Below are 14565 nucleotides of genomic sequence, written 5' to 3'. Positions count from 1 at the left end.
GTCATAGAATTGTAGAGTTGGAGGGGACCCCAACGGTCATCCAGCCCAACCCCCTGCAAGCCAGGAATCTCAGCTAAGAATCCAGGACAGCTGGTCATCCAACCCCTGCTTCAAAACCTCCAAGGAAGGAAAGTCTACAACCTCTCAAGGGCGTCCGCTCTACTGTCAAACAGCTCTTTCCTGAGGTTTAGTTGGAATCTCCTTTCCTGTAATTTGAAGCCATTGGTTCAAGTCCTACCCCCCAGAGCAGGAAGAAACAAGCTTCTTCCTTCCTCCATGTGACAACCCTTAAGATATATGGATATTTTCCAGGCTAAACATACCCAGCTCCTTCAACCGTTCCTCAATAAGGCTTGGTTTCTAGACCCTTGATCATCTTGGTTGCCCTCCTCTGCACATGTTCCAGCTTGTCCACATCCTTCTTAAATTGTGGTGCCCAGAATTGGACACAGGCTAAACATACCAGGCTAAACATCTGTCTCCCTCTTCTACCTTCAGGGACAGCCTCCCTAGCCTCTGTGGGGCAGTGCACTCCACTGCCCTGCAGAGGCTTTGCGCAGCCATCCCCAAGCTAGAAGAGGGAGCCTCCAGATCAGGTCGGGGAATAGCGGGGTGGCGGCACACCGCCTCCCCGCTGTCCCCTGAGCTTTTGGGCTGCAGGCTGCTTACCACAAGCCTTGCGAGCCCCTGGAACCTCCCGCCGGGCTTGCAAGGCTTGCAGATAGCTGCCTGAAGCCCAGGGAGCGAGAGGGGTCAGTGCGCACCGACCCCTCTCACTCTCCAGGCTTCAGCGAAAGCCTGCATTCGCCTCATAGGACGCACACACATTTCCCCTTCATTTTTGGAGGGGAAAAAGTGCGTCCTATAGGGCGAAAAATACGGTAAGTCTCGCTGAGCTCAAAGGGACTTACTCCTGTGTAAGGCTGCAGTCTGATACTCACCTGGGATTATGTGCCATTGAATTCAATGAGACCAGACCCTCCAAGTGTCCCTATTTTCCTGGGACGTCCCTGTTTCTGATTTGATCCCAGAATGTCCCACTTTCCCTTGGATGTCCCTGTTTTCATTGGAGAAATGTTATGTACTGAGTTGAATAGGATCCAAAATGCAGCAGTCTGATTGGTCCTAGAACAATGCAGCAGTATGATTGGTCGGCAGGAGCCACCCAATCCAGCTCCAGATAGAAGTGAATCCACAACCTGATTGGCTTACAGTAGAATTCCGGAATTAGCCAATCATGTGCAGCCCATTGTGTAAATAATGTATATAAAGCAGATACTGTGAGGGGACTTTCATTCATTCCTCCTCACCACTATGAGCTGAATAAAGAGCATGAAATCACTTTGCGACTCTGAGTATATTTCAAGAAATGTTGGAGGGGAGGGGAGACTTTACTCTGAGTAAACACGCACGGAGCAGTGTGTTATTAAGGGAATCCACCCCCCCCCCTTTTGCTGCCCAGGGCAAGGGCGACGCCTCCGGTCATTCAGGTACAAAAAGCGGACCCAACTGGCAGCTGAACCTGCGACTGAGCTGAGACTTGCTTAGTTGGTGCGGCATATGCTGCACAGAGATGCGAGCAATAGGCTTAGGCTTTCATTTTACAGCGAAATATATACAAAGTTATACCCCTCCCCCCGTGGAGAGGTTAAGAAGTGGGCCAGTTAATACTAACAACAAAATAAACTTTAGGCAAACACATCATAGTGAAGTAGTACGAGCCGGGAGAAAGCAGCATTTATCTGCCGAAATAGCTCAGTTGGGAGAGCGTTAGACTGAAGATCTAAAGGTCCCTGGTTCGATCCCGGGTTTCGGCAGACCTTGCTTTTTTAAAAAAGACCTCCTTGCCTCCCCAGCTGGCATTTTCCTGCGGTCAGAAATGTCTTCTGCAGCGCAGTGCCTGCCCCTTGCAAAAAAAGAAAGGGGGAGCTGGATGTTTTTCACATTGCATCTCATTGCATTTCAGGTTTGGCGGGAGCATTAAATCCCCCCCCTCGCCGCCTTGCAATGCTTAAATTAACTAAGGACGTTTTCCTGGGACGGCGGGGTGAACAGCCTTAACAAAGAAACTGGTGAGATTTAGATTTTGCAGAGGCTTCGTGAACCCAGCAACTGTTTCATCCTTTCGTCTGCTAGGAACTAACTGTACCTTTTGTTTGCGTGAATGAATGAATGAATGAATGAATGCAACTAAAACGCAGGTTTTGCATTCGCGGCTCCTAAGTCGCTCCTCGTGTTTGCAAACCCCTCGGCTTGCCCTCGCTGCCTGGCAGCGGCGCACAGATCCGCCCGACTGCAGTCTCAAGTGACGTTTTTCTGATCCCTGCGCCAAGTTCTTCCTCGTTAGTATAGTGGTGAGTATCCCCGCCTGTCACGCGGGAGACCGGGGTTCAATTCCCCGACGGGGAGGTTCTACTTTTCCCTCTTTCCCCACACTCTTCGTCACATTTTAAAAATTAAATGTGGGAGGGGGAGAGGTGTTCAATATTCGGTGAAGTGCAGCCTTTCACCCTTTTTACAGTTAAAATGTGCTGTTTGCTGGAGCGCGTGCTTTCTTCCTTTGCCTCCATTGCTCAGTCATGAAATGCTACCATTTGCACGCGCGGACACGAAGAAGTGACGCGCGCCAGGTGCAAAGGTGTGCAAGCACATCTCTAGCTCTCTTGCATTGTTTCCCACAACATGAGCGCTGTTTCTTGAAAGGGGCTTTTGTGCAGTTAATGTGCTGCATGTTCTGCACTGCGCGGCAGGTGCGCTGCAATGCGTTGCTTCTCTCTAGCGTTGCACAGCTTGGGCGCACACAGGAAGCGCTTAAACTTTTAATTCGGTTATGTACATTTTATTTCCTCCGCCGCTTTCACCCCCTGCCCCTTCATTTTTCGACATAATCTTCTTCACCACTACCAAATCCTAGGCGCTTTTGCGATTATATCATAAATTACAGCTTATGATATTAAATTATTTTGCTATCCCGTTCCGTAGGAAATGACTTTGCCGCCCAGGGGATGTAGCTCAGTGGTAGAGCGCATGCTTTGCATGTATGAGGCCCCGGGTTCAATCCCCGGCATCTCCACTTTTTATTCTCTTTTAAACTTTCCAGAAAATGCTGCTGATTTCCTGCATTCGCAAATTTATCTAGAGGAAACAAGTTTGGCAACATTTGTTTTGATAACTGGACACTACTGAAGCATATTTACAGTGGTGGATTTGTGAGGCTTCTTGCTCTTCCATAAATGTTTTGTGTTGATTTTTTAAAAATGTCAGGTTCAGGCACAATACAGAACAAATTGCACTAGCAGACTGCAAACTTCTGAAATGCAAAAAAGATGTATTTCTTGCACGCACGCACACCCACCCACCCACCATATATTTAAAGCATGCCTGCCATTTCTGATCTTCTTGTCAGAAACCCCTTAGGAACGTCAAACAAACAAACAAACCACACCTCCTTGGCTGGCAGTTTAAGAAAAGCCAGGGGGTTGGGAGATGATCACTTACAATCTGGAGTGCAAATCTAACTTGATAAGAAGGTTGGCATTTAGGACAATCACAGAAGGCTCCCAATGCCTGTTTAAGTGCTTAAGAAAAGCACGCAATTTTGCAAACTGGATATTATCAGCTTTATTGCCGGCGTATGGTAGAGCATTTGATTTACACCTGAGTAAACAAGCCTTTGGGGCAGAAAAAAAAGAAAGTTGGCATCCATCTGCCTTCAGAAACAATGATCTCCAGGGGTGAAGTCAAACCACTGGGCAGGCCCCACCAATTACATGACCAAAGCAACCCATTATGTAAAGCTGTGACTCCTCTCTCAGTGCCATAATTCAGCACTATGCACGCAGGCCAAACATGAAGTGACAAGCAAGTCATAGAAGCTTCTATAGTCTATTTCGGGGGGGGGGACTTCTGTCCTTGCAGATGTTGCTGGACTCCAACTCTCATCTGCCCCAGTCAGCGTGGACAGTTGAATAGTGTGTTTTTTCGAGAGATATGTAAAATGCTTTAATTAAAAGCTATGTTCAAAAAGTTAAATTTATAAGTATTTATATGATTTTCTATTAAACTAACACACGTAACAGGTTAGAATGCTGAGTTTCAAAGATTAAAGCCTTATTTCGCCAGGGAATCGTTTTGCCCGCGTCCCCAGGACCAAAGAAAGAGTAAAATAACACCAGGAAAGTTTCTTCTTTGGAGAAAAGGGTTTTATCTGTGCACAGAGACAGTCAGCAGAATATAGTTTCTGAAATCTGACTGCAAAGTAATACACATCAGCAAACTTTCTTATACCTGAAAGCATTCACCCACCTCTCAAGACCTCCCCCAAAACTTCCCCAATCAGCTGGCAAGTTTTCACTTATTCCCTTTTAGGGCATATCTATATTGCTTGCTAAGCAGTCCCTCGTCTTACCCCTGTACGTGTGCCTTTTCTGCTTGCTTAGCAGTCCCTCCCCTCTCCTTCGTACACGTGTCCTTTTTGCTAGCTAAGCAGCGCCTTGTACGTGTCTATTCTTATCTTGCATTACTGAAGCAGGAAGCGCAAGGCAGGAAATGGCCCCTGTCTGGTCAAATTTAGCTTGCAACTGTGGGTCTAGCTAGCTGCTTAACCACAATTTTGCAGAAGTAAGTTCATAGCAGAAACTCACTATGTGCATTTAATATGAAGATTAACCCTTCACTCCCTACTCTTCTAATGAACAACCTAATACTTAGGTTCGTTCTGGGGTATGGGTCTATAATCTCTCATTAAAGCAATCACACAGGGTCCCATCATGCTAGACATCATTCTCTGTAACATATTTTGCATGCACTGCACCAAGCAGGGGATACAGAAGCAGAAAAGCAATAGAAGCATTAGTCAATATCCTCCCCATCCATCCACCTGGGAAGATGCCATTACAGCCAGGGTATATGAACTTACTTTGCACAGAGGTGACATCTGCGGTGTCACAAGTGCAATGGCAGTGGGAGACACCAACTGCTCTTTTACTAATAGGTTTCTTTTCCTGCGTCACACAGACCCACCCATTCACCCTATGGACACGGAGGGGTGATGGATGAGTCCACTGAGGCCAGAAGTGAGAATCTGGGAGGGTGGAAAGATTGTGAATGGTGGAACGGTTCAGTGGCAGTGGGATGAGCGGCAGTTCACTCGAGGCATCTGTTGGGGCCAGGGTGCATACTAAACATTTAGACTTATTGACAGAATGGGCTACGCTCATGCCAGCAAAAGAAAATGCACATCCATATGACAAGGGCGGTTGAGATAACTCCCACCCACCAACCCCAAGAATGCCAGGGCTCCTCCCACCAATATTCAGGGGTCATTTCTGATATTCCTTTACTGCTGAGGGGCCCGCTGATATTCGTATTCAATTATTTGCCGGGCCTCAGGGGTGCCTCTCCACCTTACTTCGGAAGCTCCTACCACGTGGAGCAGCCTGACACACGGGGTGACTATATCAAGGGGGTTCTGGTACCAATATCAAAAGTCCTGGTGGTGCCTCTAAATTGGCTGGAGAACAAGTGTCTACATTGGGGGCGCTGCCCGCGGGCGCCCCTCCCATCCAATTCTTCACCGTGCGTAGAGATATCAGCCTCTGGAGTGATATCAGCAAGGCGGTCGTCACTGGAGGGGATCTTCAGGATGCTGAGACACAGTCCAATCTGAAGCAGCTTTCTTCACTTGAATGTGGTGGATCCAAGGGGTGATGCCAGCGATCTTCACAGCTGTGGGTGTGGAGAGCAGATGGGCCCTTCCAGCACGGTTGCAGTGGTGCCTGGGACCAGTCTTATCCACACCTCGTCACCTGGCTCAAACTGGTCACGCAAGGAGTTCGGGCCTGGATTGAGAGAGAAAATCTCGAGAGAGAGACTGTACATAATTGTTCAATTCCACATCTTGAACAGGGATAGGTGAAAGCATGCACACATAAGGAACCGGTCTCCCAAACATCACTTCAAAGGGTGACAAGTGAATACGTTTCAATGGGAGGCTACAGACTCTAAGCAAAGCCAAGGGCAACATGGACACCCAATTAGACCCTGTTTCTTGGGTCAATTTGGACAACTGGTTTTGCAAAGTCCTGTTCATCCTTTCCACTTTTTCAGAACTTTGGGGCCTATATGCGGTACCCACCATCTTCCTTCTTCACTGGCAACAGTGGGGTGTTTCACTGTGATTGGCATTGTTTCAAGATTCCATGTTGAAGCAATCGCTTCAAATGCACCCACACTCCTTCAGCTGCCTGTCGTGGGATGGGGTATTGGTTTTTATCCTCCGCCCATAGTCCAGGGTCAACATCATGAAGCAGGCTAACAGGGAGGATTCCCTCCTCTTCTTTTACCATCATCAAGCACCAATGGTCTCTCAGGGGCATTACTAAAGAAAACTCTCCTGCTGGTCCAGTTGTCATAATTACTTCCCCCATTGGTTGGAAGGAAATCTGGGCTTGTAATTTTGTTAACAAGTCTCGGCCCAATAAAGGAATGGGACACTCTGGTATATACAAAAATTTGTGCTGGACTACTTGGCCACCTAGGCAGCAGGTAAAGGTAAAGGTAAAGGTACCCCTGCCCGAACGGGCCAGTCTTGACAGACTCTGGGGTTTGTGCGCCCATCTCACTCAAGAGGCCGGGGGCCAGCGCTGTCCGGAGACACTTCCGGGTCACGTGGCCAGCGTGACAAAGCTGCATCTGGCGAGCCAGCGCAGCACACGGAACGCCGTTTACCTTCCCGCTGGTAAGCGGTACCTATTTATCTACTTGCACCCGGGGGTGCTTTCGAACTGCTAGGTTGGCAGGCGCTGGGACTGAGCAGCGGGAGCGCACCCCGCCGCGGTGATTCGAACCGCCGACCTTTCGATCGGCAAGCCCTAGGCGCTGAGGCTTTTACCCACAGCGCCACCCGCGTCCGCGTCCGGGCAGCAGGTAACAGACTGCAAAAACGGGGCCTTTTGTGATTTACCTGTGGCCCCAATTATATTAACCACTTGGTTTGTGGGTTTTGTTACAGGCACAGGTAAGACTGAGTGGGCAGCTCCCTTGTTCACCTTCTCCTACCTGTAATAAGGTAGCTGGGTTAAGGGCTGTGGTAACCTGAAACTTCAGGCGTGAATGTAATAACAGCATCTGGCACTTCCTCATTTTCGCTTGTGATAGGAAATAGGTGCCTTTCATGTCAAGTAAGTGCGTGTGGAGTCACACAGGTGGTGTCCTGTCCAAACGTGAATTTATCTGCCTTTGTGAGTAGGGTGGCCACTGCCACAACCGCTCTCATACAAGGGGGGGGGGCAACCTCTGTTCTGTTGGGGTTAGCTTCTCTGACAAGTATGTGACGGGTTGCTGCCAATTTTCCAGTTTCTGGCATAAGACTCCCTTGGCTACCCCCTGGTCTTCATCTATGAACAGCGTAAAAGGCTTCTTGGGGTTTGGATGCCAAGCATTGGGGCTTGTTGTAATGCCACTTTGAGATCCTGAAAAGCCTGCTGCTGTTCCCTGCCCCATATAAAAGGATCCTTCTCTATTCCCCTAGTTGACTCATGCAGGGGCCAAGCAATGCTTCTGTAGTTAGTAGTGAGTCCAGGAGATATTGTACATCATCATAAGTGGGATTATAGGTTTTAAAAATCCCTTCAAACAATTTTATGATCTTCGCTGGGTTCTCCTCAAAAGAGGGGTTCTGATTTCTCCAATTACAAACATCTGCACTTGAAAAGGGTATATGCTGGACCGTGTAGGTCCAGCTGGGACAGGGGCTGGCGGATCATAAACCCTCCGAAGGGGCATTTCTCCGGCTGCCTGATCCTTCCTGGTTTTCTCATACTGTCTGTGAGACATAACTCTCTTCACCGCCTGTCCCCACTTACGTTGCCATCTCTTCCTCTTTTCAGGGGTGCAGCATTCTGCTGCCTCAATTAACAAGGGGCTCACATCCAACTTCTCCCTCAAATGGCTTTGCAAACTCCTTTAGTCTCTCTTTCTGTTTTTCTGTCCACATTTTCTTTCCTTGATTCATATCATCTAGTGTCTTCCTAAACTCCTCTTCATCTTCCTCTTCTTTCGTCTCACTATCCTCCTTCGCAGGTCCTCCTCCCCCTACACCAGCACCTCCCTGTGCTTCTTGATTTTGGCCTGGGGGGGTTGTTGGAGGGGCTGTCGGTGGAGTGTAAGGTGGTAGCTTAATCACTCCCCCTCCTCATCTTCTGGGTCTTCTAACACCAGAGGTTTCACTGTACAAATCCTGTTCTGTGTGTTGCTGTCACGGCAAGACTTTAGCCATGGTAGATTCTTTTCTACATTGGTCTTCCATGTAGAAATATAGGGGATCTGGTCTGGGTGGACATTTAATATATTTTGCCACAGGGGGTTGATTCGCCACAGGGGGTTGATTAATTGCAAATCAAAGCCACACAGTTTTCCAGTTATTTAAAAAGCATTCCAGAGGAATACATTGGCTTGCTCCAGACCCTATTTTTCAGATACTCCACTCCTAACCGGGTTTCAAAATTCTCTCACACTCCACATGCTACGGATTGTCAGAAAATGCACAACCCTACAATCGCTCGGCCAAGGGGACACTAAGCCTTGGCCCTCATTCAATAATTCATCCACCGGAGTATCTGACACACAACATGCCAACAAAACACTCAATTCCCTCTGCCCCATTCCCTTTCCCAAACCTTACCAATTCCTTTCCTGGCGGCACTCTTACTGCCGGGCACTCTACTGCCACTACCAGGTGAGGCTGATCAGGCCTCTGGCCCTTTCCCTTGGGCCCCTAGCCCTTTCCTTCGGGCTTACCTTTTTCTCTCCGCTGCGGATTCCCTCTTTCGGCCTCTTTTCTCCCTCGACCAGGTGTCTGCACTCCAGGACGGTGTGGCAATCTCCCCCTACAAACTGGCAGGGTGTGCACCAGAAATGCGAACGCCGATCTGAGCTGTTCACCTAAGGTCGAGCCTGGCTCTCCTCGGTCCTCTGGGGTGGGGCCTTATCCCGGACGAGCCCCCAAAAATATAAAGCCTTATTTCGCCAGGGAATCGTTTTGCCCGCGTCCCCAGGACCAAAGAAAGAGTAAAATAACACCAGGAAAGTTTCTTCTTTGGAGAAAAGGGTTTTATCTGTGCACAGAGACAGTCAGCAGAATATAGTTTCTGAAATCTGACTGCAAAGTAATACACATCAGCAAACTTTCTTATACCTGAAAGCATTCACCCACCTCTCAAGACCTCCCCCAAAACTTCCCCAATCAGCTGGCAAGTTTTCACTTATTCCCTTTTAGGGCATATCTATATTGCTTGCTAAGCAGTCCCTCGTCTTACCCCTGAACGTGTGCCTTTTCTGCTTGCTTAGCAGTCCCTCCCCTCTCCTTCATACACGTGTCCTTTTTGCTAGCTAAGCAGCGCCTTGTACGTGTCTATTCTTATCTTGCATTACTGAAGCAGGAAGCGCAAGGCAGGAAATGGCCCCTGTCTGGTCAAATTTAGCTTGCAACTGTGAGTCTAGCTAGCTGCTTAACCACAATTTTGCACAAGTAAGTTCATAGCAGAAACTCACTATGTGCATTTAATATGAAGATTAACCCTTCAAGATAATAACAACTAGGTAGCCTGGGTAAATAAATAGGTAGGCCAAGACCCCTCCTGACCATCCTTAAAATGAGTTCTGTTGGTTTTGATGGCTGGTGGCTGCTATATTCTGGACGCATAGCATCTGCTTTGTGGAGGACCCAGAGATAAATCGTTTGGGCACTGGGACAGTCACCCACACCATAAATTTAAAGAACATTTATATACAAAAGAGAGCAACCAAGATGATAAAGCATCTGAAAACCAAGCCTTATGACGAATGGTTATGAACTTAGGTATTCTTAGCCTGTGGAAGATGATACGGAAGGGGGGGTGCCTTCCTTCACCCTTCCGCCAGTCACCAGAGGGTCCGAGGCGATGACCTCAAGGGCACCCAGCCCTACCTTCACCCCTCAGCCCCCACACCGTTGCACAAGCACCACACCCTACCCAAGCCCCAAAATTAAAGTGCCTTTCCCTTTTTCCACACGGGCGAAATAAGCCCAAACTCTTAAGCCTCTCTCTCGCTCCATCTTTATCATGGGTAGACCGTATCAAACTGTATCCCTCATTCGTTTCAATGGCTGTGTTCTACCCAATCAGAACCATGCATTTGCTTTGCAGAGCTAGCTCAGCGAGCTCCTGCACGCCTCATTTAACCTCTTGACAAGCTGCTGATGGCTCCCCGCTGGAAGAACAATGGAACCGAAACTCGTGAACCCATAAAAGTGTCAAATCTTGCAACAATGTATCTATTTTGTTTCCGACTTCAATTATCAATATAAGAATGGACTGAAACGGACTAAAACTTCTAAAATTCGTATAAAATCAACCGCAGCTCCGATTTCCTTGGTTTTGGTGTCGATCGACTCAGTTTCTTTAGGACTCCATGACACCTCCTCTGCCTCCATAATCCCTTGAGCGAGGAGTCACGTACTCAGGAAGACCCTAATCCAGTCAAATCACTCTGCCCAACCTTTCCTCCGGGCAATGCCAGGTGGCAGACTTTACATACTTGGACTATTGTCTTCTCATCACCGGTACTCAGGAAGCGCTTATCTCCAGCTCTGCATATTCCCCCTCCTCCGTATGTTAATCCTGTGTAACCCAACCTCTTCTTAATGTATTCATGATGTAATCTGTGTAACCCAACCTCTTCTTAATGTATTCATGATGTAACTAGGATGTATTTTGCACTGTATTCTGGGACATGGAGGGAAGTTTCAAAAGTTCCTGTCACCCCTTTCTCGCTGTTCAATCTCGTCTTGAACCTGTTGCACAATAAACTTGGATCTTCTGCAGTTTGCTCCTGTCTCCGGCTGAGCTCATTTTCTTCCGCAGGGACCTGCGGACCTAGTCCGACGAGCTGGGTGGCAGAGTAGCCCCGCACCCAGATTTTACCGTAACAAAGAGAAGCCCAAGAGGTGATATGATAGCCATCAGAAGGACTATCCCGTGGAAGATGGAGCAAGTTTGCATGGATTGTGAACCAATGGATTCAAATAACAATAAAGGAGATTCTGACTAAACATGAGGAAGAACTTCCTGACATAAGAGCCATTCAACTGTGGAATGGAGTACCTGGGAAGGTAGTGGACTCTCCTTCTTTAGACGTTTTTGGACAGAGATTGGATGGCCATCGGTCAGAGATTCTTGAGCTGGGATTCCTGCATTGTGGGGGGTTGGACAAGAAGTTTCTATGATTTATCCCAAACAGTCATGGCTTCCCCCAAAGAATCTTGGGATACTGTAGTTTACCCCTCACAGAGCTATAATTTCTAGCATCATTTAAACTACAGTTTGTTGTAAATAAAAATATGCCCTTTTTCCCTTATGGGGTATCCAAGAGGCCAACCAGAGAATATTGAGAAGCAAAGCAGCTCGTAAGCTTGATCTTTATTGATCTGTTGCAACAGGGTGCTCCCCTCACTCGCAGGAAAGGAGGAGGACCCAGAAAAATGGTGTGCAAGGGCTTATAAAAACTTTTGAAATTCTCATCCTCTGGATCAAGACCACTCCCAGAAACATTATGCATACATCACAGAAGGGGTGCAACCTAAGACCACCCCTCAGATACATCCCCCTACATCACATAAATTTAAATGGTTTTTTTCTCCTGTTGTTGTTTATCTCCTGTCTAGCAGGTTACTTGATTGGATTGCCTGAGGAGCCTGGCCAGTCTTTTGTAATGATAAATACTTATTTCCTGGGCCAGGTCACAGGCTCACACCCTATTCAAACAGACATATCCTTAAGACAGGATTTGTGAGGAAAGAGACAATGGGGAGGCTTTTCCAGTTTGACCTCTGTTACCGGAAAATCCGAGGGTTCTCTTGGACAAATGAAGACACCGACTAGAGCAATCAGAGCAAAACAGCAGCCAGTAGGCTCGGTCTTTATTAAAGAAAGGACTGTCGCGACAGGACTCCCACCGCCCACGAGGTGAAGCAAGATGGAAGCCCCGAACAAAAGGAGACCCCAACTTTTATTAGTTACTAATCCCCTAAGCTACACCCTCAGAATTACATCACATTTACATCATGATTATATTAAAAATAGGAGGAGCTGGGGTGGGGTTACACAGGTAATCCGAGTGTCCTGACACCTGGCCGGAATCTCCTTCCCCCTCCCCAGATGAGTCACGTTTAAGAACAAAGAAGAAGGGTGAAGTTTCCTGCCCCCTGAGGGGAATCCAGTCATAGTTCTTTGTGAGAGTCTGTGCAGAATACACTGAGATATGCAGTTCATTGTGTCCCTGATAGCCTTCTGTCTGAGCCCATCACCTGTGGCTATCAAGGTTGTCACGTCCGCTTGGAGGGAGCACAGGGTACGTGACTGCTCGGTCAAGGGATTATGGCCGCTCGGTATCAGACCACCCCCCTTTGAAAGTCCTTGTAATATCCTGCTGAACAAAAGCAGTCCGGTGAAAATCCAAAGTACGGCTGATTTTTAGCGAATTTATAGAGAATATTGTCCTTGAAGTTGAAAGCACTTTCCCTTCAGGAAGCGGCTTGCTACATTTTGATTGGATCAGTCACGGTCAATTGAACTCGGAAACTTTGTATTGAGAACTGTCAAAGGTAAGGGGGAAGTGCGGTAGTAGCCTGCAGTACCAGCGTGGCCGCCGCAAGGGGCGCTGTTCGATAACACTGATTGGCTGAGGTGGCCGCCGATTGACAGCAGATCTCGGTCGTCCGGTCTACTCGCAATAAAGATAGGCCTATGCGGAGTGCTGTGGCGGGAAGCTGTCAAGCCAGCGCTTCCTTATTTACGGAAGGCTTTTAAGGGATGGCCCTCTAAAGGGACACCTCTGGGCTAAGGAGGGAAGATGCGTGTACGTGTGAGTGTGGTGCTTGTGCGAACATGTGTTAGTGTGGGGGGGGGGCGATTTCCGGCGACACCTTGCAGAGAAAACATTTGGTCAGTTTAGGAATCAAAATGGTTCCAGGTTGGTCTTCCTGTGCTGATCTATGTATGTGCAGTTATGAACATTACCATATATCTAAGACCATAAAATTCCTATTACAAGTTCTCCTCATTTGGCAAAATGTGCTTTAAATGTATGGTGTGGATATGACTGTAGCTAGTGAAGGAGACAAAAGTCTTGAGTTTTCGCAGGTGGGACATGGTGTTAGCATTTGGGGAAACTGGTACTCAGACCTAGACCCAAACCTGTATTTGTAAATGAGCAAATGTCAAAAACATGGTGAGAGTCTTATGCCACCTTAAAGACTAAACTGTTTGTATGTTTACTATAACAAGCCAACATGGCTAGAATTTGTCAACAGGAAAACAGTTTCAAAACCAGACGTGTCTGAAGCTCAGTTAGTCTCAGAAGTATTTTGGGTTTTTTGTTGCAACTTTGGAAGGTTGCATCTGCTTTTGTTAATACTGTACAGCCCTGGCCTCCAATTCACAGAGGCTCCAAAGGGAACCCCCATGAGCTACAAAGAGAACAATACAACCAGCCATGTGAACTTTTCTTTGGCCAGCCCTCAATCCAATCAAACAGCTGTTGCTGGGGCTGCTGCTGATCCTGTTTTTCAGCTTATTGGTGGCTTAGTCAGCTACTTCCTTTCGGGCATAAACAAAAATGAGGCAAGAGGAAATGGCTTCTGCATGAATAAGAGGAGGAGTAGATTCTGGATCCTGTTGTAAATAAAAATATGCCCTTTTCCCTTATGGGATATCCAAGAGCCCATATAGAGTCCTTACATAGGTTCCCTATTGGTAGGAGAAAATAACAGAGGCCAACCAGAGACTATTGAGAAGCAAAGCAGCTAGTAAGCTTGATCTTTATTGATCTGTTGCAACAGGGTCCTCTCTCACCACATGCAGGAAAAGAGGAGGACCCACAAAAATGCTGTGCAAGGGCTTATAAAGACTTTTGAAATTCCCCTCCTGTAGATCAAGACCACCCCCCAGAAACATCATACATACATCACGTGAGGGGTGTAACCTAAGACCACCCCTCGGATACATCACAGAAAAGGTGGCCTTAAAATAGAAATTTCAATATTGTTTTTCTCTTGTCCTTGTTTATTTCTTGTCTGGCAGGTTACTTGATTGGATTGCCTGAGGAGCCTGGCCAGTCTTTTGTAATGATAAGGCTCACACCTTATTCAAACAGACATACCCTTAAGACAAGATTTGTGAAGGAAGAGACAATGGGGAGGCTTTTCCATTTTGACCTTGCAGAGAAAACATTTGGTCAGTTTAGGAATCAAAATGGTTCCAGATTGGTCTTCCTGTGCTGATCTATGTATGTGTGGTTATGAACATTACCATATATCTAAGACCATAAAATTCCTATCACAATCCAGACTCCGTTCTTCATGTCCGAGTCTTACACATGTGCAGCAACATGAAATGGTTTAAATCGGAGCCCCACATTTTCAGGAGATAGAAGATCCTTCTAGGATCAGAACAGAGGCCCATCTAGTCCAGAATCCTGTTTTCATAGCAGCCAATGCCAACCTAAGCACAGAAGCAGGGGATGAAC

The 14565-nt window shown here is 47.3% G+C and overlaps 1 long non-coding RNA gene across 1 annotated transcript in view; it reads left to right on the top strand.

The window, feature by feature from the left end:
* Positions 1 to 6086: 6086 nt before the first annotated feature.
* Positions 6087 to 14565, top strand: part of LOC309521386 — a 94364-nt gene continuing 85885 nt past the window's right edge. The window contains exons 1-2 of the long non-coding RNA XR_014214635.1: positions 6087 to 6546; positions 6928 to 8299. This is a non-coding gene — a long non-coding RNA (uncharacterized lncRNA). The remainder of the gene's footprint in view (positions 6547 to 6927; positions 8300 to 14565) is intronic.

The sequence above is a fragment of the Podarcis vaucheri genome (genome assembly GCF_965113315.1).
Source record: "Podarcis vaucheri genome assembly, chromosome: 16".
NCBI classification, from domain to species: domain Eukaryota; kingdom Metazoa; phylum Chordata; class Lepidosauria; order Squamata; family Lacertidae; genus Podarcis; species Podarcis vaucheri.
The sequence above is the reverse complement of the archived record's forward strand: the minus strand, read 5'-3'. Positions and strand labels throughout refer to the sequence as shown.